This window comes from Lontra canadensis, unplaced genomic scaffold (assembly GCF_010015895.1).
Source record: "Lontra canadensis isolate GAN:19392208 unplaced genomic scaffold, GSC_riverotter_1.0 scaffold104, whole genome shotgun sequence".
NCBI lineage: Eukaryota > Metazoa > Chordata > Mammalia > Carnivora > Mustelidae > Lontra > Lontra canadensis.
In genome coordinates this window covers 1,001,540-1,029,275 of record NW_022631098.1, presented here as the reverse complement: position 1 = coordinate 1,029,275, position 27,736 = coordinate 1,001,540, and the positions used below count along the sequence as shown (strand labels likewise).

At 40.3% G+C, this 27,736-nt stretch overlaps 1 protein-coding gene and 1 pseudogene across 2 annotated transcripts in view; one reads left to right on the top strand and one right to left on the bottom strand.

Moving 5' to 3' along the window:
- The window catches only part of GUCY1A2 (guanylate cyclase 1 soluble subunit alpha 2), a 308,505-nt gene that overhangs the window by 156,733 nt on the left and 124,036 nt on the right, over positions 1-27,736 (top strand). The window lies entirely within an intron of this gene.
- LOC116855539 lies at positions 234-27,682 on the bottom strand (annotated as a pseudogene).

Here is a 27,736-nt window from a genome sequence, read left to right as displayed (position 1 = left end):
ATAAAATTAAAGACAATCTGAGAAGAAAAAATCATACAGAATACACTCATTAAGTAAATATGGTGATTAAATGAAAATAAGGAAACTATGTGTTCTTCTGCAGTTCTGTAAATAAGTCCTATGTCCTGAAAGGTTTATACTTCCAAAAGAGGGAAAACTTGTGGTAATGAAAGCTGCCTCTTACTCATGTAAATCTACAGTAGGAACCAAAATTTTCCATTCTTACCAATAAGTCAGTTTCGATCTTCAAACTGTGCCTTGTTTTTATTTATTTTTTTAATAATTTTTATTAACATACAATGTATCATTTGCCCCAGGGGTACAGGTCTGTGAATCGTCAGGCTTACACACTTCACAGCACTCACCATAGCACACACCCTCCCCAATGTCCATAACCCAGCCACCCTCTCCGTACCCCCCTTACCCCAACAACCCTCAGTTTGTTTTGTGAGATTAAGAGTTTCTTATGGTTTGTCTCCCTCCCGATCCCATCTTGTTTCTGTGCCTTATTTAAAAAAAAAAAAAAAGATAGAATGCTAGGAATTCAGTGGGATTTGGTGGTCTTCCTTTTGCAAGCCCAGAAGTTCCCGTTAACAAAATAGGCATAACTGTCTGATCCAGATATGTACAAATTGGCAAAGACTAGAGAGCTGCTTTCTGTTTTGATGACCTTTCTGTATGAGTCTTCTCCTTATCTACTATCCTGTCAACATTGTCTATGAGACAGTCCTTAGAGAGAGGGTTTTCTGGAACCTGCATCTCTCCCTTCAGCATCTGCTCCAGTTCCTCTGTGTCTGGCAGATCATGCAAGACATAAACCTCAAAACCCAGTCTTGGTGGGGCGCCTGGGTGGCTCAGTGAGTTAAGCCTCTGACTTTGGCTCAGGTCATGATCTCAGGGTCCTGGGATCGAGCCCCACATCAGGCTCTCTGCTCAGCGGGGAGCCTGCTTCTCCCTCTCCCTCTGCCTGCTTCTAGGCCTACTTGTGCTCTCTCTCTCTGTCAAATAAGTAAATAAAATATTTAAACAAAACAAAACAAAACCCAGTCTTGGAAAACAAACAGAACCATGAGAAACCTGGGAGATTTCAACACAAAGATGCCGGGATAGAGTCCAGTCCAGCCCCCGACCTTGCCCTTCAGGGCTATCTGGGCACAGGAGCACCCAGAAGATAGAGGAGAAGGGTGGGACAGTCCAAGGCAATGCACCCGCATCAGGGTCCGATGCTCTGTGGTCCTCCAAGAACCTGTGAGGAAGGAGGGGGCGGGAAAGGGAGCTGATTACCTGCACCCAAGCTGCTTGGTCTAAGAGCCCTGCCCTATGCCACCAACTCTTAATACTATGGTTTCATAATATATATAATAGTTTGAAATAGGAGTGTAGTGCGTCCAGTTTTGTTCTTCCTTCTTACTATTGCTTTGGCTCTTTGGGTCTTTTTGGCATCCATACAATTTTTAGGATTGTTTGTCTTATTTCTGTGAAAAATACCATTGGAATTTTGACAGGGGTTGCACTGAATTTGTAGATTGCTTTGGGTAGTATGGACATTTTAACAATATTAATTTTTCTAGTCCGTTAGCATGGAATATCTTCCTATTTGCATCCTCTTTAATTTCTTTCTTTAATGTCTGGTAGTTTTTTAATATATAGGCCTTTCACCTTGGTTAAATGTATTCCTTGGTATTTCATTCTTTTTTATTGCAATAGTAAATGGGACTGTTTTCTTAATTTCTCTTTTCCATAATTCATTACTAGTGTAAAGAAACACACAGATTTTTGTGCATTGATTTTTGTATCCTGCAACTTGACTGAATTTGTTTTTTAGTTCTGACAGTTTGGAGATGGAATCGTCAGGGTTTTCCATTATGTGATATCATGTCGTCCGCAGATAGTTTTACTTCTTTAGTATTTGAGTTTCAGTCCCACCACCCAATCCCTAGGATTTTAGCATCTCTCTCCCAGGGCCAAGTTTCAACTACACAGTTGCAATACCATTGTCAAACCCCCAAAGTTTAACTTGGAAAGTATATTATCTAAAATAGAGTTTATATTCAATTTCCCCAGTTGTCCTCCCAATTTTATTTCCCCTAGAATCCAATTGAGCATTATATGTCATATTTGGTTTTCATGTTTTTTTAGCCACCTTTATTCTAAACAGACTACGTGGGGATGCCTGGGTGGCTCAGTCAGTTAGTTGAGTGGCTGCCTTCGGCTCGGGTCATGATCCCGGGGTCCTGGGATCAAGCCCCACATCAGGCTCCCTGCTCAGTGGGGAGCCTGCTTCTCTCTCTCCCCCTCCTCCTGCTCATTCTCTCCTCTCTTGCTCTCAAATAAATAAATAGAATCTTAAAATAAATAAAAAAGACCCGTATGACTATAACATACTTTCAGAAGTTCTATGATCTGAATTTTTCTTGTTGTTTCCTCATGAGTAGGATTAGGTTAAAGATGTTTTTTGGTTGGTTGTTTTTTAATTATCATGTCAATTTTGTTTTTTGTTTTTTTTTAAAGACCAGTTAAAATGCTTTCACAGCATTATCTGAGTATATTAAAACCACAGAACCCTTTTTTTTGTTTATTTAACGTTATTTTTATTTTAATTCCACCATAATTGACATATGATGTAATGTTAGGCTCAGGTGTACAATACAGTGACTCAGTACTTACATATTATTCCAACCCACACGTCACTCCTTCATCCCCACCACCTGTTCCCCCATCCCCCTCACCCACCTCCCCTCTGGTCACTGTCAGTGTGTTCTCTGTCCTGTAGAGTCTGTTACTTGGCTTGTCTCTCTTTCGCTCTTTTTTCAGGGTAAGAAATACTGGCTAGGCGATACTGCGTACTTCCTATTGTATCAGACCAGGAGGCCCATAATATCGGTTTATCCCATTCTTTGTAATATTAACTTAGATCACTAGGTTAAGGCTTTGGCTGCTAGATCTCTCCATTGTAAAGGTAACTTTTACGTGGTAATCAACAAGATTTTTGTGGGGTGACACTGTGCACCACGTGAACATATCCTGTTCTCCAACAAACTTTTGCTCAGTGGATTTAAATTCATTAATGATGCTCGCCTGAATCCATTATTAGGTTGGCTGTGGTACAATGGCAATTTTCTAATTCTGCCTCCTAGTCTTTTAAGCATAACTGTGACCTCATTAAGAAGTGTCTCTGACTGCCCCAAATATGCTGAGCTGCTTTTTTCTGTCTAGTGGATTAGTATGAGATCTTTAATAGAAAAGACGTAAGTACTGATAGATGTCCGCTACGCACCGGGAACACAGATAACGTGCCCTTCCGGTAACTTGTGCTCTAACTCCCAACATGGGACGGGATTTCAACCAGCATGTAAATAGTCTTCAAGGAAAACAGAGACAATCGACATAGCATGTATTTCTCTGGTGCTAAGGCTTAGATATGTTTATCTTCCTTCAAATAAAAAGTGAAGAAATACCATGTGCCAAATATTAAAGCCATCCCAAGAGAGAAGGGAGACCAACACCCTAAGGACTCAGAGGCTGATTCGTTGTGGGGAAATGGAGATTGTATTTGAGAAAACATCTGCCTCAAGTTTTTGTTGTTGTCGTTGTGTTTTGTTCTGTTTGGCTCTTGTAAGTAAGAAGAGAACATTGCCTCCATGAAACACAAGCGAGCTGCTCGCTCATGTCCTTGGTGTGGTGTGGACCGTGGACCCCAGACACTGACACCTGAATGTTTCTCTAGGAGACGTTAAGATGCAGCTGGGATTGGGAACCGTTAGGGGAAGAAGTAACTCCAGCTCAAAAGATGAGCGGAAGTTGGACATGTAGAGGTGGAGGGAGATAGGACCGTGAACACAGGCAAACTGCCTGATGGCCAGGATTGTCTCTTCCTTCTGTGAAATCTTTTTTCTTGGCATGCCTACCTGAAAGGTAACTTGAAAGCTAGTGTCATAAAGTTCACTCATTTGAAAGGCTCAGGCGGAAGGACCACTGTGATTGCGTCATTTAGAGAAGATGAAGGTGCTGTTCCGGATAATGTCCTCCAGCTTATCCTTTGTAGCATAGCAAGCCCTGTCACCTCAGTCTTGGCAGGCCCATTCGCAGAAGGACATTACAGCCTCTGCTGGGTGGCAGGATAGTGAGCAAAACATGGTTTATTTTTTATACTTATTATTTATAGTCACAATACTGCAAAAGATCAAAAAAGTCCAAGCTTGGTTTTCATGGTCCTGCTTTAGCCATGGGGTTGAAAAGTGGATTTCAAGCTTGTAAATACTGGTAATGAGACACCAGAAACAGAATGTAAATATTTTGAAGGGTTATTAATCAAGAGTGGTGAGTCACAGATCGTGGATGAAAAGCATAAAACCAACCATGTCAAGGCTTCAGATCAGAATCAAGTTTCAATTCTGGTATCTATTGAAAATGGCCAAATTGAAGATGAATATGAATAAATATTGATAATACAAACTATTGAATTTCTCTGGTGATGAACATTCCTTGGGTTTTGCACATATTCCTAATACAAAAATACATATATCGTGTAAAAAGTTAGAAAGAAACCCTTTGGAAATGTTTCCTGTTCCTCTGTTTTTGTTGTTGTTGTTGTTGTTGTTTTGTTTTTTATTTGTTTGACAGAGATCACAGGTAGGCAGAGAGGCAGGCAGAGAGAGAGGAGGAAGCAGGCTCCCCGCTGAGCAGAGAGCCTGACGTGGGGCTCGATCCCAGGACCCTGAGATCATGACCTGAGCCGAAGGCAGAGGCTTTAACCCACTGAGCCACCCAGGCGCCCCACCTGTTCCTCTGTTTTCAGGAAAGCACAAGTTTTAGAGAATCAAAGCAGAATAGCAGACAACATGGGGTCCTGAGCCTAAAAATATTTATGTCCACATATTCCAGAATACAGAAGAAAAGTAAGGTCAGCCAAATTTGAAACATAAACGCTATATTTTTCTTTGCATTTGCAAACATTACCTAGACCAATATCCACCCTTATAAGCAGGTAGTTCCCTTGAGTGCCCTCTGACAGGATTATAAGATGGTGACTCAGTGCTACACTCCTTTCCCTGGAAAGTTCTCAGTGCCCTCAGATGGGCTTAGTCATACTGGGACTCAACAACCCATGTAAACATGAATAGATTTTTCTCACAATTTCTAAAGCACCATAACATTCAAAAATAGAAATAAGAAAAAGAGAAGAAAAAAAAAATCAGTCAGTAAAATGGTAAGCAGTCAGTAAAATGGTAAGACTAACTGGCTGTAGTGTCAGGACCTAAATTCCAGTGGAGTATCTGTCACCAGTTAGCTATGACTTCGAGTAAATCATCTTACCTCTTGACGTCACTTGCAAAGTGAGCATCAGGCTAGTATTATAGTAGTTCATAAATATTTAAAGAATAAGAGTCACCCCCCCCCCTTCCAGAATGAAATCTTATTTGGAAACCTACTATATAAAAGAGTTGAAAGTAAAGATTTTAGGGAAAGAAGTCCTTTCTCCCAGGTTCTCCCATACTTCCGAGACCCATTGGAGTCATAACCACAGACACTGAAGGGAATTGACCCTCAGAATGTGGTCCAGAAGTGGCAGGAGCAGCAGCAGCTGGTTGGAAACACAAAACCTTAGAAGCTAGTGAGGAATGAGGAGTCTCAAACCTCTGCGGGATTCCGTGAGTCAGAGTCTGCTTTCTAACAGGTACAAGTGTGGTAGGTTTCACAGTGGAGTTTGAGAAGCCCAGCTCTAGAGACTCCTAGAACTCCATTTGAAAACTAACTACTCGAGTTAACCCACAGAGATTGATGGTACTTCTTTGTCCTTTGGTACACCACACTGACCAGTCCTCAGCTGGAGGACCACTGGGCAAGAACAAGTAGTGATGGATGTCATGCCATTTTTAGAGTCTTGGAGTCAAGATTGCAGAGTTGTACTTGGCTTCACAAGTAGGGCAGTGCTCTGTCCATTCCACAACATTGTTTCAAGGAGGTACTATGTGATGGTCTTTATGCGTGGGAGTCTGTCAGTCAAGGGTGCAGTGGAAACTTAATGACATACTCAACTGAGATAATGGACAAGGCTTTCTGATAGAAGGAGTACTTACAGAGTTGTGGGAGGAGTCAAGAGAACCAATAAGAGACGGTGAAGTGCCCAATGACTAGCAGTGGTGGCAACCATTGACGTTCCTAATCTTGATGGAGGAAGGAATGGAAAAGTGCCTTGGGGGAGCTTCAACTGCAGGAGGAGGCCACTACAGGAAGGGTACAACAACTGCCAAACCACACATCAGCATGGAGCAGACCAGAAGAATAGATAAACTACACTTTTTCTCCTCTCTTACTCACCTCCTGGTGGCTACCATTGGCCAAACCCAACTGGAAACCAGAGTGCTTCTGTAGAGCCAACTGATGGAGTCCATATAACTCAGCCTCCTGGGGCACGGAGCAAGGTACAGAAGGTTAGTGAGTGATTCCAGAGAGAGCACATTTAGAATGGCCAACACAGTAGCTTAGATGATTGGATTTGTACGTCGGATAACAGGAAATAGAATAAAATTGTAATGGAAAGGTTTGTTTTGCTTGTTTGCATACATATTTGTACACAGATAGGTATATGAGTATATGTTATACACTGTATAACACGAATGTATATTAAACAGCAAGAGGAATTTTCTAGGAAAAAGTGAGATGTAGCAGGATGCGTACTTTGAAGAAGTGCTTTGAAAAGTTTTTATACTTCTGATACTTCTGCTTTGAAAAGTTTAAAAAAAAACAGAATGATGTTAATCTGTATTAAATGCGTGCTGTTTGATAGGTACTATTAAAGACACTCAGGTCAAAACATGGACCCCATCTAAAGGCTACAATATAGGTTAAAAATACAAAATACATCTAGAATATACATAAAGTATATATTTAGTTGCATTTATTCAGCTAGTACTTATTAAGCATGTGTTGAATACCAAACGATATCTTTGTGACTAAAGTTTACAAAAACAACGAGTCAAAAGCGATATGGTCCCTATCGACATGGAACTTATAATCTCATTGGGAAGATTAATAATAGTTATGGTTCAAGTATGGTGAAAAGAGAAACAGAGGATTCTTTGGGACTTTATAAAAGATACATGTCATTTAGATGGGAGATCCAGAAGAAGACATCTTGAGGCATTTGAGATCTGAAGTAGGAAAAGGAAGTCAGCCGGGTAACGGGGGGTAGCGATGGAGAAGGATGGCTGAGGGAAGCAGCAGAGGTAAGCATGTGTGTGGGCATTGGAGAGAAGGCAGTGTGGGGTGCTCCAGCCAGAACAGATCACAAATTAAGAAGGCTTGGAAAGAACAGAGATTCTGCCATATTTAACAGACTGAAGATAATCTCTTAGACGTGAAGGGACTATAAAGCCATGTGGAGCTATGAAATATGATAATTAGTGAATCACTTGATCAAATGGGAAAATTATGAGTATAAAATATTGGGCTTACTATTACCACTTCAGCTAAGACTTGAATTCGTTTTCTACTGGAGGTTTTTCTGAAAAATAAGGACAGAAAGGCATTTTTCTCAAAACTTTCCCCACATGTAATTTTTTCTCTTGATGTAGGGAAATAGCTGAATTGTTCTGAAATTTCTGTCCTATTTTGCTGTACATCAACCTAAGAATATCTCTTTAAAGGCAATTTATGACAGGGTTCTTTATTAACAGTCTTAGGAAGATAGAACCTTGTTTAATTTGTTATTGCCAAAGTAGGATAACAAAAGTATCGTCAAATCAGGTTGACAATTAGCAAATGTCATGCCTGTGTGTGTGTGTTTTATGCTTATCCTTGAAAATTCTTCTCTTTTTCAGTAATAGAGCTCACCTTCAGGGTCGTTCATCACCCACCTCAGGCACTGGACACATTCATAACAGTGCAGTCTCTTTGCCTTCTGGACAAGATACCTTATGGCCAATATGTATTTCTCTGAGTGCTAGCCAACTGAAAAGGACATAGAGTCTCTCTTGAGCTAGAATCATCTATTCAGACACTATTATTTCATAGAAATTCTTACTGTAAAAGTCCATCACAAGAGTACCATCAGAAGTGTTACAGATCCTGACAGTGATCTTTGTCTCTGTCTTACTTTTCCAAGAGTTTTCTTCTACCACTAGAGTAGTCCTGATGGCGTCTGACCCAGGAAAATAAATAACACAATCAATAACACTTTATTTCTTTCAGTACCAAGACTGTCATTGATGTTGCAGATGAGAGGTAAAATGCTATTTTCAGATACATGAGTCTACATGTGTGTGGGCACGAATGAAGGAATGATTTCCTTCTCCTCCTCCTCTTTTCTTTCTTCTTCCTCTTCACTATTCAGTGATTTTAAATTTATTTTCAAGGTTAAGGAATACAACCAAAATCTAGTTTTACAACATCCCTGTGACCCCCAGAAAGGTCCTTCATGCCCACCAAAATCCGTTCCCAAAGCCACCCAGCACCTGGAAACTGTGACTCTACTTGCCAGGACTACAGATTGTAAAGGGATTATACAATATGTGGCCCTTGTGCCTGGTTTCCATAGTCAGCTTACTGTTTTTTGAGGTTAATCCATGTTGTGGTGGGTATCAGCACTTTGTTCCTTTTTAGGGCTAAATATTATTCCTTTGTATGGTAAGCCCCATACAAAGGGGCTTTCTTTATCCATTCTCTGGTTGATGGACATTTGTGTGGTTCCCATATTTTGACAATGATTAATAATGCTGCTGTGAGCATTTGTGTACAGGTTTTTGTGTAGACATGTTTTCTGTTCTCTTGTGTCTCTGCCTAGGGGTAGAATCACTGGGTCATAAGGAACTCTACTTAAGCATTTGGGAAACTGCCTGGTGGTTTTCCATGGTAGCTGCACCATTTCACATTCCCACTAGCAATGTATGATGGTCTCAGTTTCACCACAGAAGAAATGATTTATCTGTCTATCTATCTGTCTCTCCATTACACATACCCTCCCCAATGTCCATCACCCAGCCACCCCATCCCTCCTACTATGCCCCCTCCAGCAACCCTTGGTTTGTTTCCTAAGATTAAAAGTCTCTCTCTCTCTTTTTTTCCCCAAGATTTTATTTATTTATTTGAAAGAGAGAAAATGAGAGAGCACAACAGGGAGAAGAGTCAGAGGGAGAAGCAGACTCCCTGCTGAGCTGGGAGTCCGATGCGGGACTCGATCCTGACACTCCAGGATCATGACCTGAGCTGAGGGCAGTCGCCCAACCAGTTGAGCCACCCAGGCATCCCAGATTAAGAGTCTCTTATGGTTTCTCTCCCTCTCTGGTTCTATCTTATTTCATTTTTCCCTCCCTTCCCCTGTGATCCTCCGTCTTATTTCTCCAAATTCCTCATATCAGTGAGATCATATGATAATTTTCTTTCTCTGATTGACTTATTTCGCTCAGCATAATAACCTCTAGTACCATCCCATCATTGCAAATGGCAAAATCTCGGGTTTACTGATGACTGCATAGTATTCCATTATACACACACACACACACACACACACACACACATACATATACATACCACATCTTCTTTACCCATTCATCTGTTGGTGAACATCTAGGCTCTTTCCATAGTTTGGCTGTTGTGGATATTGCTGCTGTAAACATTGAGGTGCACTACCCAGTAGTGTAATTGCTGGGTTATAAGGTAGCTGTATATATTTTTTTTAACTTTTTGAGGAACCTCCATGCTGTTTTCCAGAGTGGCTGCACCAGCTGGCATTCCTACCAACAATGTTGGAGGGTTCCCCTTTCTCCGCATCTTCACCAGCATCTGTCATTTCCTGACTTGTTAATTTTAGCCGTTCTGACTGGTGTGAGGTGGTATCTCACTGTGGTTTTGATTTGTATTTCCCTGATACTGAGTGATGTGGAGCACTTTTTCATGTGTCCTGTTGGCCATCCAGATGTCTTCTTTGCAGAAATGTCTGTTCATGTTAGGAGGAATAATTTCTTAACCAGCTTATGGTATCTTATTTTTCAAGCCTTATGGATTCAGTAGCTCATTTTAAATTATTTTACAGCAGATGTTTTTCACATCATGAAGAGCACAGAAAAAGTATATAATAGGCCCTGATCTTGCCAAATATGGTATTTCTCTAATACATAGTTTATAATAGATTAGACCTTTTGCTCAGGGTCTCTGTTTGCTTATAAAGATAGAATCTTGTTGGTCCATTAGTTATTAGCTAAATATAATAATGAGTATATAATTATAAATACATACACAGTCTATATAGTTTGCAAGTGATTGATCCCTCTCATATTGTCCATGAAATTTTCCTTGTTTTATAGATGTTTTCGTTTCATAAATTCACACATTTATTCATTCCACAAATATTGAAATCCTACTCTATGTAAAGTCCTATGTTAGGCTCTGTTCTTAATGTTTACTCTTAAGCAGATCTTGTTTTCAACAAGCATAGAGTCTAATAGGGAGATGAGACATCAGGAGTCATTGTAAGAGAGAATGAGCTAAGTTCCAAACGAGAAGCTTGAGCGAAACCATTCTGCTTCTGATGTAAGAGGGGTTGTTTCTACCTGAGTGGGTAGGGTTGGTGGCCAGGAACGATTTCCTAGAGAAAGGGACATTTGAAAAGCATCTCTCCGAAAGCATAGGACTGAGCCGAGGTAGGATTAGAGAAAAGCACATTTTGTCTGCAAATAAATTATAAGGATAGCATATGTGCTTAGAACAGAGGGGTTTGGTTTTGTCAGGGGCATGGTGGAACTAAGGATGCAGAGTGTGCAGTGAGATTGGATCCTGGGAATAGTGTCTAGACTGCATGTTCTACAAAAGGAAAATGACCACAACCTTAACTATTCCAAAAAAATAACAGAGGTAGGTTTCTTAGGAAGAAACTGAGAATGCCCTGGGGGTTATTTATTTATATACTATTTATTTCACAAGGAAGAAAGAATTGTAAGGTAGCAATGATTGCAAATTTACATGCCTTGATTTTTCACTCTATTTTTCTCATCCATAATAATTGATCTTTTTAAATTACCTATATGGTTTATAAAACATTTTTCATTACATCATTGTTTCTTAAGCTTATCCAGTAAAAAATGAAATCATCTTGGTTGCTTGTACAAAAGTAGCACACTACAATTTCTATAAACATTTCATGTCCTATTTCATAGACCATGTATTTTTTTAGATTTACCTCCTTTTTGTTCACCATATGTTTTTCCATCGTAGATCATCCTTCTGGATTTGTTTTCCTTTTTTTTCCCCCAATATTGATATATTGTGTGTGTGTGTGTGTGTGTGTGTGTGTTAGTTCATAAATGCTGTTGGCTTGTGTTTATCTCATTAGCATTTTTAGAATATAGCTTTTTCTGAATGTACCATTCTAGGATGACAGTGTTTCTCAGTCCATCTGAAATATTATTGTATTGTCTCTGTCTCCTATTATCTCCTTCATTTGCAGATTTCTCTTTACTCTTACAGTCTTTGTCAAAGCTGGGTATCCTGTAGGTTCATTACAAGTGTCTAGTTCTGGATTTCCTTGTATTTTAATTTCTGGATGGATATTGTGCTTGGTAATGTGGGTTGATGTTTTCCATTTGTTAGTAGATTCACAATCATTAGTGCTACAAATATTACCTTTACTTCTTTTCTAGTCTCTCCTCCAGGTACTCTGGCTAGAGTTAGTTTGATTTTTCACATTTTTTCCTTAAATATCCCTTGATCTGTCTTCCGTATTTCCTATCTTTGTGTCTCCCCATGTGACATGTTGCAGAATTTTCAGGTCTGTATTCCAGTTCTAGTTTATCGACTTTTGGGGGTGGCATCTCATACTCCCTTTCACCCATCTGCCCTTTGGTTTTGTTTAAATTTCAACCATTGTATTTTTCAATTATAAACCTTATATTTTTTTCTTTTTTTAAACCATCCTAGTCAGTTTTGGTCATCTCTCATTGCACGGTTGTGATGCTACCCTTTATTTCTTTAAACATTTCATACCTGTTTTGTAAGACTAAGTCTGAGATTTCAGTATCTGATGTCCTGGGTGGTCTAAATCTATTTTTCATTTGCTCATGTGTTTCTTCCAAGTCTCATTTCTAGTGATTAGTTTCCCTGAAGATTTTGTGATTGTTGACTCTTACCTTCTGTTGGACATTATTTTATTGTGAGGAGGAACTTGAAGCCTGAATGCAGTGTGTGTTCCATATGAGAGAAGGTTTGTGTGCTTCCACAGGCACCGTGGGGCCATGGCAGACTGGGACCATTGGAACCCCTTTGAGGGTCTCTGGTATAAGCCAAGCATCTCAGGTTCCACCCCCCATCCCTGCTGCTAATGGAAAGCTGCATCTCCAGACCTTGGTGCCAGTGTTGGTGTTTGCCCACCTGCTACTTTTTCCTTATTTTGCACATGTAGTTCACAGTGAAGATTTTAGCTCAAGATGATGGCTTTTATTTTCACTGAGGCCCCTTGGAGCTTTACTTCACCTACTTCTTTAAGCAATGTTATGAAAATTATGTTTTGTACAGGATCTACGTTTTTTTTCTTCTCAAGATACTCTTTTAGAACCTCAAAATTGGCCTGCTGCTGGCAGCTGAGTGATAGATCATTGTAGCCCAGTAGCAACATGGGAATTACCAAAATAGTTCAGTCAACATAAATGAGACAAACCAGAATATTTTCGAACAAACATGCACTAATTTGGCATTTTAATTTGTCCAGTTTTGTTACTTATCCCAATTCTTTCTAGCTTGTGCCTTTTGGATATAACCCAAAATATTGTATTAATAAAATATTTGAAATGTTCCTGTTCTACAGAAGAAATAGCTAGGCCACTGGGAGACTAGGAGACTACTAGTGGATAAGTCTTCTTGAAATTTCTATTCACCTTATTTTAATATGCTTTGGAATGTTCAAAGGAAGTGAAAAAAGGAAGTTGGTCCATTGAGAAACCTGAGATCTGTGAAGTCAGGCCAAAAATGTCTTACATCCATTCTTCCATTAGGTAATAGAAATTTTTATCCATTTATGCACGATTCCTTTCATGTCAATTTATTTAATAATTTTGTTGGTATTTGTAGATTGCTCACTATATGGCACGTACTATCTCATGTGGTAGAAAACACAGGAAATTACACTTAGAAGTCTCTGTACTATAGATCTTGCATTCTGTTCTCAAGACAGACGTAAACAAGGAGGAGTAGGAAGACAGTGTGGGAGGATGGTAAGGGCTGCGGAGAGCAGTAAACATGGCAAGAGGAGTAAAGTATCATGGGGCTGAGATAACAGATGGGTAGAGGAACTTACTGGTTCTGAGCACTTTACTAATGAGCCTTAGAACCTGGTCTGACATGTCACAGCTGGAACACTCCCATGGTTAGGGGAACAGATTGTTTAGGAAGTTGGTGTTATGGGGTCAGATGTGTCCTCCATAAAAGAAGAGTTAGAGGCCTCACCCCCGGCGCCTCAGAATGTGACTGTATTTGGAGATGGAGTCCTTACAGAAATAATCGAGTTAAAGTGAGGTCATTAGGGTGGCCTTAATCCAGTATAACTGATGTCCTTAAAGACACAAAAAAGTTTGGACCCAGAGATGGACATACACACAGAGATGGACATAAAGATAGAAAAGTTTGGGGGTGCCTGGGTGGCTCAGTGGGTTAAAGCCTCTGCCTTTGGCTCAGGTTATGATCTCAGGGTCCTGGGATCGAGCCCCACATCGGGCTCTCTGCTCAGCGGGGAGCCTGCTTCCTCCTCTCTCTCTGCCTGCCTCTCTGCCTACTTGTGACGTCTGTCAAATAAATAAATAAAAATCTTTAAAAAAAAGAGAAAAGTTTGGAGACAGAGATGGACAAGGAGGATACCACTTAAGGATGAGGGTCATGCTACTCTAAGCTAAGGCTCTACCAGAAGCTAGGAGAGAGGCATGTAGAGTGGCAGGGCCTTGGGTGTGCAGTTCTGGGTTCCAGAACTCTGGGACACTCAGCTTCTGTTGTGCAAGCCCCTCAGATCAGCAGTACCATGTTACAGTAGCGCTCATGAGCCAATGCAATCAGTAATTCATTGTGATTAAAGCTTCACAGGTGTAGGACAATAGGAGATGACGAGCAAAAGGGTTCAAGGACTGCAGATAGCCCATTGGGAGCCAGGAGGTCTTTATTTAATGAATGTATAATGTCCATTATGTGCCAGTGACTTTTCTGGGTATTTGGCAAATATTAGCCAGTATGCACCCAAATAGCAATCCTACTACAGAGGTTCATCCATTATTTCCATTTTAAAGACGTGGAGTGACATTCTGGTCATGCCGTCTCCTTCCAAGAGAAGGAAAATGTTTGAACAAACATTACATGACCATGGAGAGATTCTTGGGCCTTGAATAAGAGATTTTCCCAAGGGTTTCCCACACACGTGTAAACACGCAGTGTTTTGAAGTCCTGTTTCTGGTGATAGTGGAAGATTCAGGGAAAAAGCATGCCAAACACAGGGACACCCATGTTCTAGTCCCATCTCTGTGTTTCCTTGGCCACATACCTGGGGCACATCACTTAGCCTTCTTCTGTCTCCAGTCTTACACTTGGTCATATTAACTAGATAACTGTAAAATCAAATCAGATAATAAATTTAAATATAAAAATAAATAAATATATATATATACATATACATATATATGTATATATATATATTTATTTATTTTTATATTTAAATTTATATTTAAATTTATATTTAAATTTTTATATATATATATATATATATATAAAAAACAAAAAAACAAAAAATAAAACAAAAAATAAAAAAATAAAAAAAATAAAACAAAAAGAAATAGTCTCCAATCCATAGTTTGCCCTGGAGATTTTTATTTTTCAAGGAACTATCCCCTCAATATCTCCCAAACAATGTTTTAATTTATATACTGTAAACATTCATATCTAAGAACTCATTTCACTTATTTATCATATACTTGAAAGGCTTTGATATCATCTCACTGGAATGAAAGATACACATGTGATCTTGTTTTAAAGAGTTCAAAAATTGATGGCAATTTATGATCCATGTTGGGTAAGCATAACACCAGCCATAGGTTAGTCCTTTATGCAAAGCTTTGGATTCAGAATTATAAATTGAACTATGTATTAATCTCTAGACTCTTCTTGTAATTCACTTATGGTGTAGAACCTTGAAGAGGGAGTGATATTTACTAGACTGATAGTGAATAAAATCAGGTTGGGTGGGAAAGAACCATCATGGACTCTTTTCTCCAAGGTCATAGAATGAAGGTGGTGTAACTCCAGACAGAGCGGAGATGGGTGATCTTTTTTTTTTTTTTAAAGATTTTATTGATTTGACAGAGAGAGATCACAAGTAGGCAGAGAGGCGGGCAGAGAGAGAGGGAGAAGCAGGCTCCCCGCTGAGCAGAGAGCTCGACGTGGGGCTTGATCCCAGGACCCTGAGATCAAGACCTGAGCCGAAGGCAGAGGCTTTAACCCACTGAGCCACCCAGATGCCCCGATGGGTGATCTTTTACCAAGACTTGGTGTAGTCAAGGTGAATAACACTGTGACAATCTTCAAATACCACTCCCTGACACAGTGAAGATTGATTTCTTGCTCCCATCAGAGGTCTTGGGGTGGGGTAGGTATCTGAGCAGCCGGATTACAAGAGAGACTTCAAAACTCAGGCTTCTTCTTCTTCCACCATCTTAGACGTGTGTCCTCCATGGTTACAGAGGAGCCGGGAGAGGTAGGACTGGAGAATCACATGGCTAGGCTCACATTCCAGTGGTCATGACTCACTTGCATGGCCTTGACCTGGCTAGACCCTTTTGTGCTCTGCTGTGATCAGTCTGGACCTTCTTGAGTGCCCTCAACATGCTGTGCTCTCTCTTCTCTCTGGGCCTTGGAACTTGCCTTCCTTTACCTTGAACACTTCCTTTGCTGTATGCCAACATCTGTGCTTTTCACTGTCTTAAACAGCCTCCAAGGCATGCTTCTTCAATTGAATGCTGTTAACTAGGCAAGGAATTCTTACACATTGGTCACGTTCCTGGTGATGTTAACAAAGACAAATACTGATTATGCATGTCTGAGAAATTTTGTCAGTGCAGTCAACCTTCATTGCGATATTTTAACTGTGGTAGCATTTTGTGTGATTTGTGAAACTTTTAATTGATGGGACATAACTCATTTAGGTAGAAATCTATTACAGACATTTATGTTGTGTACTATGTTTTTTACTGTTACTAAAAATGCTACAGTGAATAAAGGGATGTAATTTTAACCCATATCCCATGCCTATTCAGTATTGCTTCATGAAATGTATTCTCATCATAATTTCTTAAAAATAATTGCATTATCATTTCTTATTTGTAGTGTGTCTCGAGGCCCATCATCATTACCATTGTCATAATGCTTCATAACAAGAGTAGCACTAATATAATAATAATCACTGAGTGCATGCTTCTGTGGGTACTAGGCTAGGCTCTTTATGCATATTACCTCATTTAAACTTCATTCTAATGCTATTCCATTAGAATTGTTATTACTCCTGTCTTACAGATAAGGTTGCTATGGCCCTGAGGGGCCTTGTGATCTGTCTGTGGTTACTCAGCCAGCAAGTGGTGGAACTAGGCTCTAAACTATTATTTTTCATTTCAGAGGTCTCACTCCTTTCATCCATTGCTCCACACTATGTATGGAAAGACCATCGGTCTGGCCATCCAAGCTCCTGTCAGGGTTCCCTACCTACTGTGCGATCCCTGGACTGAGGCCTCCCTGGTCTCAGCTTTCCTTATTATAGTAACCTGGATTGTGCACTCCTTCCACTGTCAGCAAAATGCAGCAGTGTCTGCAGAAACACTTTGAACCTTGTACAATTCCAAGGGATCATTAAGAGATATTCCTGGGTCACAAGTAGGCTTTGTCAAGCAGATTGACGGCAGACATTAAGAGTACACCCGGAAAACTCAATTCTCTAAACTAGACAACTAAGCAAACATTGTTCTTGTAAAGTGCGGTGCTGTCCCAATGGAAAAAAATGTAAGCGAGCCCCTTCATGTCTTTAACGGTGCCACAAAAGTGGAGGGAAATCATTCATGAAGTTGTCGAAACAAGTACTGCCTAGAGCGTTTGTTGAAATTGCTTGTGATTCGCCTTCGATTAATGTACTTGTGGGCTTCTTGATGTCCTAGTCCCTGAATGTCCCGTTCCTTTCTGCTTTATCCAGAACACATCTTCTGGCACTGACTATCCCCGGCAAGACTATCCGTGTATGTTGAACACTCTGGTTCGAGTCCTTGCCCGTTCACCGCTGTGCCCGGCGCCCTCACGCGAGCTGTCCTCCCCATGTGTCCTTTTCTTCATTTACTTGCTCGAGATGGATGGATTGGACAAGATGACTTTTGAGACTATAGTTCCCAAGTCTAACCAGTTTTCAGAATCACATCTAGGTCTTGTTAAAAAAAAAAAAAAAAAAATCAGTTTCTGAGCCCAAACACTGGGGGTTCTGATTTAGGACCTTTGAGGCAGGATCAGAATCACAGTGAGGTTCCCTGGCAGTTACTGAAGGCTGTTTTGTGCCAAATATTGTGCTCAACATGGTCTGTGGGATTTTCTGTCTCATTACAAGGGTTTGGGGTAAATGCTATTCTCATTCCTATCATGAGCTACGCTGGGTTTTTAACTGCTCGTTCAGTCCTTACAGTCTCTAGGGGCGTGCTTGTCTTTCAGATCATATCCTTACTTATACGTATGTTGTACCTATAGGTTCTGAACCTGAGAATCCTGGAGATCCGACTCTTTGTTCATTGTTTCCATGCTGTTGCCCTTTGCTTGAGCATTTCATGTCGAGAGTCTGGAGAGCCTTCGATGGGGAGCGGTTAGCTGCCTGTGACTGAGGACCACGCCAGCCTTCTCTGAGAGTGGGGCTTCCGCTTGGAGCGCGTCATCAGGCTCCCTAAGCACACGCCCCAGGTCTCAGAGTCCCCAGAGCAGTGCCCTCTCCTCTGGCCTCTGAGGGCAGCTTCTCTCTGCCCCTCTCAGGGATCCAGCTCAACACCTCAGTTTGTTGTTGGCTTGCTTATTTCCTTTGTTTCAATTTGCTTGTTCCATTTTCTGGTGTGCGTCCATGAGAGCATCCTTGGAAACCTCTCCTGCTCTCCTAAGAGATCAGCACTGTCTCAGCGGGTGTTTTCATCATGACCTACTTGTTCTGTGGCAGGAGGGGGTCCTCAGCTCTCCATAACCTGTCCATCCTTTCTTCTTTCTTTTTTAAAACATGTGTCTCTTCTGATAGAGTGTAAGCTCCTTGAAGATAGAGACCTTGATTCTCTTAAACTCAGTTCTGTCTTTAGTACTGAGTAAAGTTCCTACACATAATACTCTCTCGAACCTTCTGTGTGACCTTGTTAAAAGCAAAAACTTCTCTGTGACCCAAATACCAATCCATTTCTTACCCACAAAGAGACGAAAAATGGTGTATGGACTAAGTGATGGACTGAGTCTCGGTGCCGTGAACTTTTTATTTTATTTTATTTTATTTTATTTTATTTTATTTTATTTTATTTTATTTATTATTTGAAGGAGGCACAATGAGAGAGGGAACACAAGCAGGGGGAGTGAGAGAGGGAGAAGCAGGCTTCCCGCCGAGCAGGGAGCCTGATGTGGGCTTGATCCCAGGACTCTGGGATCATGACCTGAGCCAAAGGCAGATGCTTAACCACAGAGCCACCCAGGCGCCCCTCAGAGGCATGAATTTTACTTCAGTGCCATGGTGTCCAACACATTAGCTAGTAGCCTTATGTGGCTATGTGCAATTTAGTTTAAATTAATGAAAATCAAGTAAAAGTTAAAATTTAGTTCTTTGGTCATCCTCTTGTCATCATCTCAGAAAGATCTCCTGGATAGCAATCCTCTATATAAAGGTTTCAATAATCTGTACAAAAACTAGATTCTGTCATTGTCCCTATGTGTTTTGCCATGATATATGCTCTATACTGGGCAACTGCCCGGTTATTGCATTAGGAAATTCCTTCTGTACGCCAATATCCTTAATTCTGCTTTTCCAACAGTCCCAATTCTCAGTATGTAACAGCGGGTTTTGCCAACCTGAGTCTAAGCACAAACCCCAGTTATTTCTTTTCAGTGTTAAATGCAACTGAGTCAAAATGCAAAACACTATTTCTTTTACTAAAAACAGCCACCCTTGATCTTCTGTTCAACCTCTGATTCGTAAGAATGAAGTGAGGTATGGGAGAGCAAATATTTTCACATAAATGCACACACACACTCGCATCATAAACATAAATAACATAGAATTGAATAATTGGAAGTTAAGGTTTTGGGTTTTTTTTTTTTTTCCCCTGAGGCCTTATCAGAATATTCTCATGTTAAGTGGGCTGGGTAAGGATGGCCAATATATTTTATATATTTTATTAATTTGTGCTGTGTTACCATGGGGAGGTTCTTTCACCCTTATGTAACAACGTGTTAGTGCTTTATGCAGGATTATTTTTGTACCATTTCCTTAAAGAGAGTATAGAATTTCCCATCTTTGCAGAATATTTTAGTGGTGATTCCAAAAATTTACTTCAGCTTTCTAAAGTGTAGTTTCATCAAATCGTTATCTAGGAATGTAACCAAAATCTCCCATGCGACGTGAAAGGGGCAGTGTGGTGACAGACGTGCCCCAGAGGTGAGGCTCACTGTGGGTGTTAAAGCAAGGAAGACTCAGTGCTGTTCCTCGAATGCGTGTGATTTACTGATTGTGTGAATGTGATGAAAAATAAAATCATTTGCGCTCTTGGGGAGAAAAGGCAGGCTCTGCACGCTGGGGCTTCAAAACCATGTGTCAATTTCATATTCCCCACATCGTGTGAAATCGTTAAATTAAAAAAAAATGGATCCAAAAGCAGAACATAAGCCTTTTACATTTGGAAAATTTGCACAACAGAATCCCAAAACATTTGCTGATGCACTTCTTTCGACTATGAAGCATAAACCTATTTCCTTTAAATATTATATGAATCCTGCTGTGATTTAAAAAGAAAAGTGTCATCTAATCATGGAACATTAAATCGACTTTGTTATGTGGTTTACTGGCTTATCTATCAAAACAGAATTCAAATCCATTTGTAGAATGAAGTTTTGAGATGGCAAAAATAGTAATGAAAGTAAATACAAACACATGGAGGGGAAAAAGCAAGCATTCATGTACTAAGCATTTCTATTCTAGGATAAAATGTCCAAAGGGTTATTTTTTTTTATTTTTGCTGATTTCATCAATAAACAGTATGAATTTTATTATATCTTATTTGAGTCTACAGAATAAGTATCATAATTAGCCTCAGATGTTAATATTTCCCCAGATACATATACTTTACTATTTAATTTACTGTTTAATTCACTAAAACTGCAATGATGTTCTGCTTAATTCCTGCATATTTAAAGTGAGTAGCATAGTACTGATAGGTCATAGATATTAAGTAAATATTTGTAAAACATATGAACAGATAAATAAGTGAATGCTTTTAATTTCTTTTATATTTAGTGTACTTAAGAATTTCCATATTCCCTCTTTAAAGAAGAATATTCATTGAAGGAGTCTTGTCAGAGACAATCAAGACAAATTTTGCAATTTTTAAAAAATTGTAGCTATTACAAATGCAGATAGTAGGTTGGAATTTTGAAAAACCAATAACCTCCTGGGAGAAAATTGGTTTTATTTCAAAATACTTTATTCCCCTGGATAATTATAGTCTAAGAAAGCATAAACAAGTGAATGATAAAAATAAGCAAAGCAGGAAAATGAGAACTCTGCTATTTTATTAACTGAACAATTTTTCACTTAGCATAATTCCCTATAGATTAATCCACAATCTTGCATACATCAGTAGAATAGTCTTTACATTGCTAAATAGTATTCTGTGTTAGTTTAACCATTTACCCACTAAAATACATCTGGATTATTTCCAGTTTGGGCCACTGCAAATATGTCTTATGGCTATTGATTTCTGCTTTTATTCCGTGTAGGACATATTATGTATAATTTCAATTTAAAAAACATTTTTAAAAAGGATTTTATTTATGTATTTATTATGTATTTATTTAGTGTGTGTGAGCAGGGATGGGGTAGAGCGACAGGGAAGGAATCTCAAGCAGGGAACCCACTGAGCATGGAGCCTGACGACGGGGCTTGATCTCACAACCCTGAAATGGTGACCTGAGTATTGTGGTGGGTTTTTTTAATGTGGCCCAGGATATGGTCTGGCTTAGAGTGTGTTCCAGGAGTCCTTGACAGAAATGTGTGCGTGTTCATGTTAGGGGGAATCAGTCTGTATCTGTCAGTAACATCCTTTTGGTTGATTTGGTTGTTTCAATATGTAGCAGTGTCTCACGGTTACTGTAACCAATTACCACAGACTTGAGAATGTGAAACAATTTATTCTTACACAGTCCTGAAGGTCTGAGTCTGAAATCACAGAGTGGGTAGGGCCATGGTCTCTGCAGAGGGTTTGGGAGAGATCTGTTCCTTGAGTCTTCTGACTCCTGGTGGCTGCTGGCACGTCTTGGTGTTTCTTGTCTTGTAGTGACGTTACTCCCTGTGTTCCTCCTTCCACAGCCTTGTGGGGTGTGTGTGTGTGTGTGTGTGTGTGTGTGTGTGTGTGTGTGTTGTATATAATCTCCCTGTGCTTCTCTCTTATAACGGCACTTGGGATGAGTGCAGATGTTGTTATAATTTTTGTTTCATTCGTTATGTATAATTTAGAGGAGAAGGGTGCTCTGTGGTAATTACCCATATTTCTAGTCTTTCTTGTTTTGATTTTTTTTTTTCCTTCCTGATGCTCTAAGATTTCTTCTCTTATTATCTTTCTGTCTGAAAATTTTTCTTTGGCCATTCTTTAAGGATAGGTCTGTTAGGACACAGACTTTTAGTTTTTCTTCAGCTGTGTATGTGTTTATTTTCCTAAGTTCTTCAAAAATAGTTTCCCCAGAAGTAGAATTCACATGGGCACTTGTTCTTTTCTGACATTCAGAAAAGTGTGCTCTTTTCTTCTGGTCTCCATCCTTCCAGATGAGAAACCTGGTTCCATTCAAATTTGAGTTCCCTGCAAGTAGTGTACCCTTTCCCTCTGGCTGCTTGCAAGATATTTTCTTTGAATTTAGTTTTCAGAAGTTCAATTAGGGTGTGAATTGAAGTGGGTTTCTTTGCAATTACCTTATCTGCAGTTCACATTGCTCACTGAACCTGTGAATTTATAGTGTTCATCAAATTAGAGACTTTTTAAAAATTTTTTAATTTTTTAATTACTTTTCAGTGTACTAGAATTCATTGTTTATGCACCACACCCAGTGCTCTATGCAGTACGTACCCTCCATAATACCCACCACCAGGCTCACCCAACCTCCCACCTCCTGCCCCTTCAAAACCCTCAGATTGTTTTTCAGAGTCCATAGTCTCTCATGGTTCGTCTTCCCCTCCGATTTCCCTCAACTCCCTTCTCCTCTCCATCTCCCCCTGTCCTCCTGTTATTCCTTATGCTCCACAAGTAAGTGAAACCATATGATACTTGACTCTCTCTGCTTGACTTATTTCACTCAGCATCATCTCCTCTAGTCCCGTCAATGGTGATACAAAAGTTGGGTAATCATCCTTTCTCATGGAGGCATCATAGTCCATAGTGTGTATGAACTTTTCAGCCATTATGTTTCCAAATGCTTTTTCCAGTCCTCTTCTTCCTCCTTTCCTTCTGGGACTCCCATGATATGAAGTTGGATTTTTGTTGTTCTTGTTATTCTTCTGCAGGTCGCTGAGGCTCTGTTTATATTTATTTATTTGTGTATGTTGGTCCACTTTCTCTCTGTTCAGACTGAGTAAATTCTCTTGAACTACCCTCAAATTCACTGATTCTGTCCCGTCATGTCTACTCTCGTTTTGAGCCCATTCCACAAATTTTCTATTTTTGCAGCATCAGTTGTTTTTTTTTTTTTTTTTAGCTCTGTGATGAACATTTGGTTATTATTGTATCTTTGATTGCTTTACTAAGATTGTCTCATTTTTTGTAATCCTCCAGAGAATTTGTGTTGCTCATCGAAGCATTTTTACGAAGGGGTCTTTAAAATTCTTGACAGATAATTCCAATATCCGATCCATTTCAGCAGTGGCATTGATTGGTGGCCTTTTCTCATTCAAGATGTGATTTTTCCTGGTTTGCATTATGATGTGTGGCTTCCTACTGCGGCCTAGATGGTTTGGCTATTAGGTGAGAAGACAGCAGAGCCTGTTAGAATTTTTTATTTTCACAAGCGGTCACTCTATTTGCGTTTAGCAGGCGGGTCCTGGCCTACTTCTTGGGCAGTGACTGCAAGGACAGGGTAATTTGCAGAGCTCGCATGGAGCTCTTCCCATCTGTGGCATTTATTTAATGCGTCTGGGGCTCCCACTGGCTCTTGTTAATGCTGCTTGAGGGGGAAGAACAAGCTCCCAGAGGCGAGGTGCCCTGGTATCTTTGTGCAAAAGAAGAGGTTTTCTCCCTGCATGTGGGAAACAAGTACTTCCTGCAGGGCGCTGGTGGCAAGATCCTTATTCCTGGTGGTTCCAGCCATGTGGTCTCTCTGGAGGGGCCTTGAGAGCTGGAGAATCTCAAGACCATGAGGACATGCAAGCTTCTCAGGCTGCCCCTGCGTCTGCTAGTTCCCTTCCTTCCCTACCTCCTTCCTTCCTTTCTTCCATCTCCTGGATCCAGTTCTTCAAAGGGAATGTGACTCTCTGAGAACCACCAGGATGCCAGGATGTATCATTCTGCCTGTGCTTTTGTGAGTCCTGTCTCACAGATCAGAAATACCTGAAACCACATCTAGAAGTGATCTTGCGTTGTGCTTGTGTAGGTCGCTGCTGAAATCTGTGTCCAGAGCAGCTTCTGTCTTTTCTCCTGTCTTTTCTCCAGCAGCTTCTGTCTTTTCTCCTGTTGTGGGTATCTTAATGTTATTTTGCCCTCACGTTGGTTTGCGTGTAGAATTATTGTTGTCCCTAGACCCCCACCTGATACCCTTACCCATCCTGCTGCGCCAGTGGCCGAGAGCATGCCCCCTGGGGCCCGTCCAGCTTGGGTTTAAATACTGACCCTGCTGTTTATTAGCCTGTGCATTCAGAGCAGATCCCTTACTTCCCTAAATCTCGTCTAAACAACGAGGACGGTAATAGGATAACGTAAACTTTAATAACAACATGTGTGTGACATACTCAGCACACTGCGTTGCTGGTGGCAGGCACCCAGTGGTTGTGATGGGTTAGCTCAGGGTCCCTCCTCATCTACATCATTGTCATTCCATCTACATTTTAGAGAAAAACCAAAGCTTGGAAGTAGAGGTAACTGCACCCGGGTCACTCTGCCTACTTACGTGTTAGGAGAGCTGAAATTCAGACTTCATTCCTGACCGTTGCGTGTAAGCTGCCAGTGATGGTCTTGGAAGGCCTGAGTATATTTATATGCAAAAATATAAGAAGGTACAGTTATATGAGCTGGACATACTCAATTTTCAGTTAATTATAGATGATAGTGGAAAGTATTTTTATAAAGCTATCTATGTATAGAAATAAAAATAACCCAACTCGTCTAATAGAACCTGACCAAGGATGACTTTGAACCCTTTTGCCCTGTCAAATACTCCTTTTTATGATGCTTACCAATTTCTGAAATCTGATAGATTTTAAAAATAGTTCATGGCAGTCTGCTCTTTCATTTCAATTTTAGTGTAGTTTGAGATGCAGTAAAAACTTGGATGTTTCCACTTATGCAGTTTGCCACAAATCTTCTTCTACATAAGACTGTATAGTTTTGCACATTGCTAAATGAACAAATGAGGGTCATGGTGAACTCCTGAGTTTATCATTGTAATGGAACAAAAACAAATCAAGAGGATTATTATGTTATTACCAATTAGAGTAAAAAATGCATTTATGGTAGAGAAATGCTCCAAAAACTCCAGTTGTGTTCGCCCATTTATTAAGGAAGGGAAAATGTTTCTGGTGAAAAACATAAAACAGGGCAGTTATTCACAGTGTACATTAGGGCTTCTTTTATGAGCTGGTATTCTGTGGGGCAGGAGGTAAGCAGTTACTTTTTCTTCTCAGGCTCTGCTGATTCAGAGATTTTTTTAAAAAAGGAAAGAAAGAAAAACAACAACTAATGGCCACATATAGATCAAGAACCTATTTATGTTTTATATTTTTGAGCTAGGAATATGAGATGTTTGACTCAGCTTCTTTGTGAGTTAAATGAAAACACTATTTATTATATACAGCAAATAATATGTAATGTTATGAGTGTGTATGCACATAGGCTGATTCCACGGTTGACATAAAAAGAGAGATGGACAAAAAGAAGAGGGTCCATTTCTGATGGGACACGTGGAGGGTGATGCCTCGGAAGGGGAAGCAAAGAGAAAGATGCCATGAGGACAGAAGTGGGGAGAGTGCCCCGGGGAGAGGGAGACAGGCATCAGGACAGACGAAGACCTAGTGGAGAGAGGATCCTGGAAGGAAGTGTAAGTCCACAGAACAGAAGGGAGAAGGGAGAAGAAAGCTCGATGGAGAGGAAGAACAACAACTAGAAATGGGAGGGGACAAAGAGAGACCACCCACAAGTCTAAATCCCTGATCATCGGACGTTTGCTTTTACCTTAAGTCTGAAGAATTAATTGAATATGCCCAGTTATGAGCTACCACGTTGAATATTTTGTGTATCTTCTTATGATACCTTCACCATCCCAATGGTGGGAAAGTGTGTGTCATTAACAACACGCTTCCCCCAGAAAGCATACCAGGCACATTGGAAACAACCTGGAAATTCATCTCGTAAGAACTCTGTCTGTAGTCAGACTCAGCCTGCAGGCATGGGGCCCACCTTGCGTGGTGGGTATGGGCTGGAAGTGTCTCCACACACGGTTCTTGCCCCCCACCCCCATCCTGTGGTATCTCTGAGAAGGGGGATCTTCTTTTATCTTTTTATGCTTATCACCCAGAACAGTGCGAGTGAAGAGAAAGCAATAAATACTTCAACGAACAAATGAGAGTATTATGTACCAGAGGAGGAAATACTAGCAGAAACTTCATATGAGATAAAGTGAACATTTCATTTTCTAAAAATTATAGCATCAAGCAAGGACTCAATTTTGTTTCCTTGCCTGTATTGGATTCTGGTGAATGGTACAGGGTAGGGGGAGACAAAATACAACCTAGATGGAGTCCTCAGAATCCAAATGTGTGTGGTTTTACTGTGTGTTTCTTCTGTGGCTCTCGTTTCATCAACCAGCCTAACTACTTCATGCTTAGGAAGAATAAAGGAAAATGGGATGCTTGGGTGGCTCAGTGGGTTAAGCGTCTGCCTTCAGCTCAGGTCATGATCCCAGGGTCCTGGGATAGTGTCCAGCATTGGGCTCCCTGCTCAGTGGGGAGCCTGATTCTCCCTCTGCTTGTGAGCTTGTGCTCTCTCTGACAAATAAATAACTAAGATCTTTAAAAAATATTTTGAAAAAGAAAAAGGAAAATATTTTTATTGAGCTCATTCCATGTGGCAGTGGAAGACGACTTAAGTTAAATGATGGGCAGTCTTAGCTGGTTAACTACTAGGCTGTCCTTTCTAGGTCATTCCACCACTGTCCTCTCCAAGTGTGCTGAGACACCTTACTCTGACCCAGATCACGATATTTGTGTAGCCACATCCTAAGTGCATTTCCTTTCCTGCGGCTGCTCCTTGCCTCGGAGGGCCTGGGAGGGCACTGAGCTGAGAAAGAATCAATCTGTTCCCTAATGGAAAACACAAAACCTCAGCCCCCCAAGTTCTCCAGTCAAAGAGCATGGAAAGGGGGGACCAATTTAAAGTATTACTTCTTCAGATTCTTTATCTTCTTTTTTTTTTTTTTTTAAGATTTTATTTATTTATTTGACAGAGACACAGTGAGAAAGGGAACACAAGCCAGGGGAGAGGGAGAGGAAAAAGCAGACTTCCCACAGAGCAGGTAGCCTGATGCAGGCTCGATTTTAAGACCCCAGGATCATCACCTGACCTGAAGGCAGACGCTTAACAACTGAGCCCCCCAGGCGCCCCTCTTTATCTTCTTAACTGAACTCCTTCAGTGCTCTTCTGATATGGGGGGTTTATTTTCAGCTTATAGTGAACATGCCAGCTGACTGATAGTTACTTCCTAATCATACTGACTTCATCACATCTAGTTTTAATTTTTATTTTTAAGAGCAAATGAATTGTCCCCATGTCTGTTCAAGAAGTATTACATATTCAGAGGTCTACAGACTGTTTGAAAAATGACTTACATAAGGCCAAATAATTATTTTGATTTATTTTAATCTCCTGGACTTTTTTCCTGAGTGTTATTTTAATGACAATTGAATATAGTTTTTGTGACAGATGGATTTGTCCTGATTTTATTATTAAGCAAGTTGAAAGGTGTTAAACTGACTCATGAGCCCATTTCGTGATGTGTCTGAGTGTAATTTCATTTTGAATAAAAATGTTTCCCAGGTTCATTTCTTGTTGATCTCACTCTTTGTTTCATCGTTGTCCGTAAAAAGTGGCAAAGTGGGGCACGGTAACAAAGATGTCCATTCAGAACTGTGGATTTCACACAGGCTGTAAACCACATTGAAATTTGCTCCTACAAATGTAGAAATGCAGCATAGCTCATGGTACATTTCTCGTTCCTCCTCTTTATCAGATAGTCAACTTTGTTGTGAACCTACTGCGTG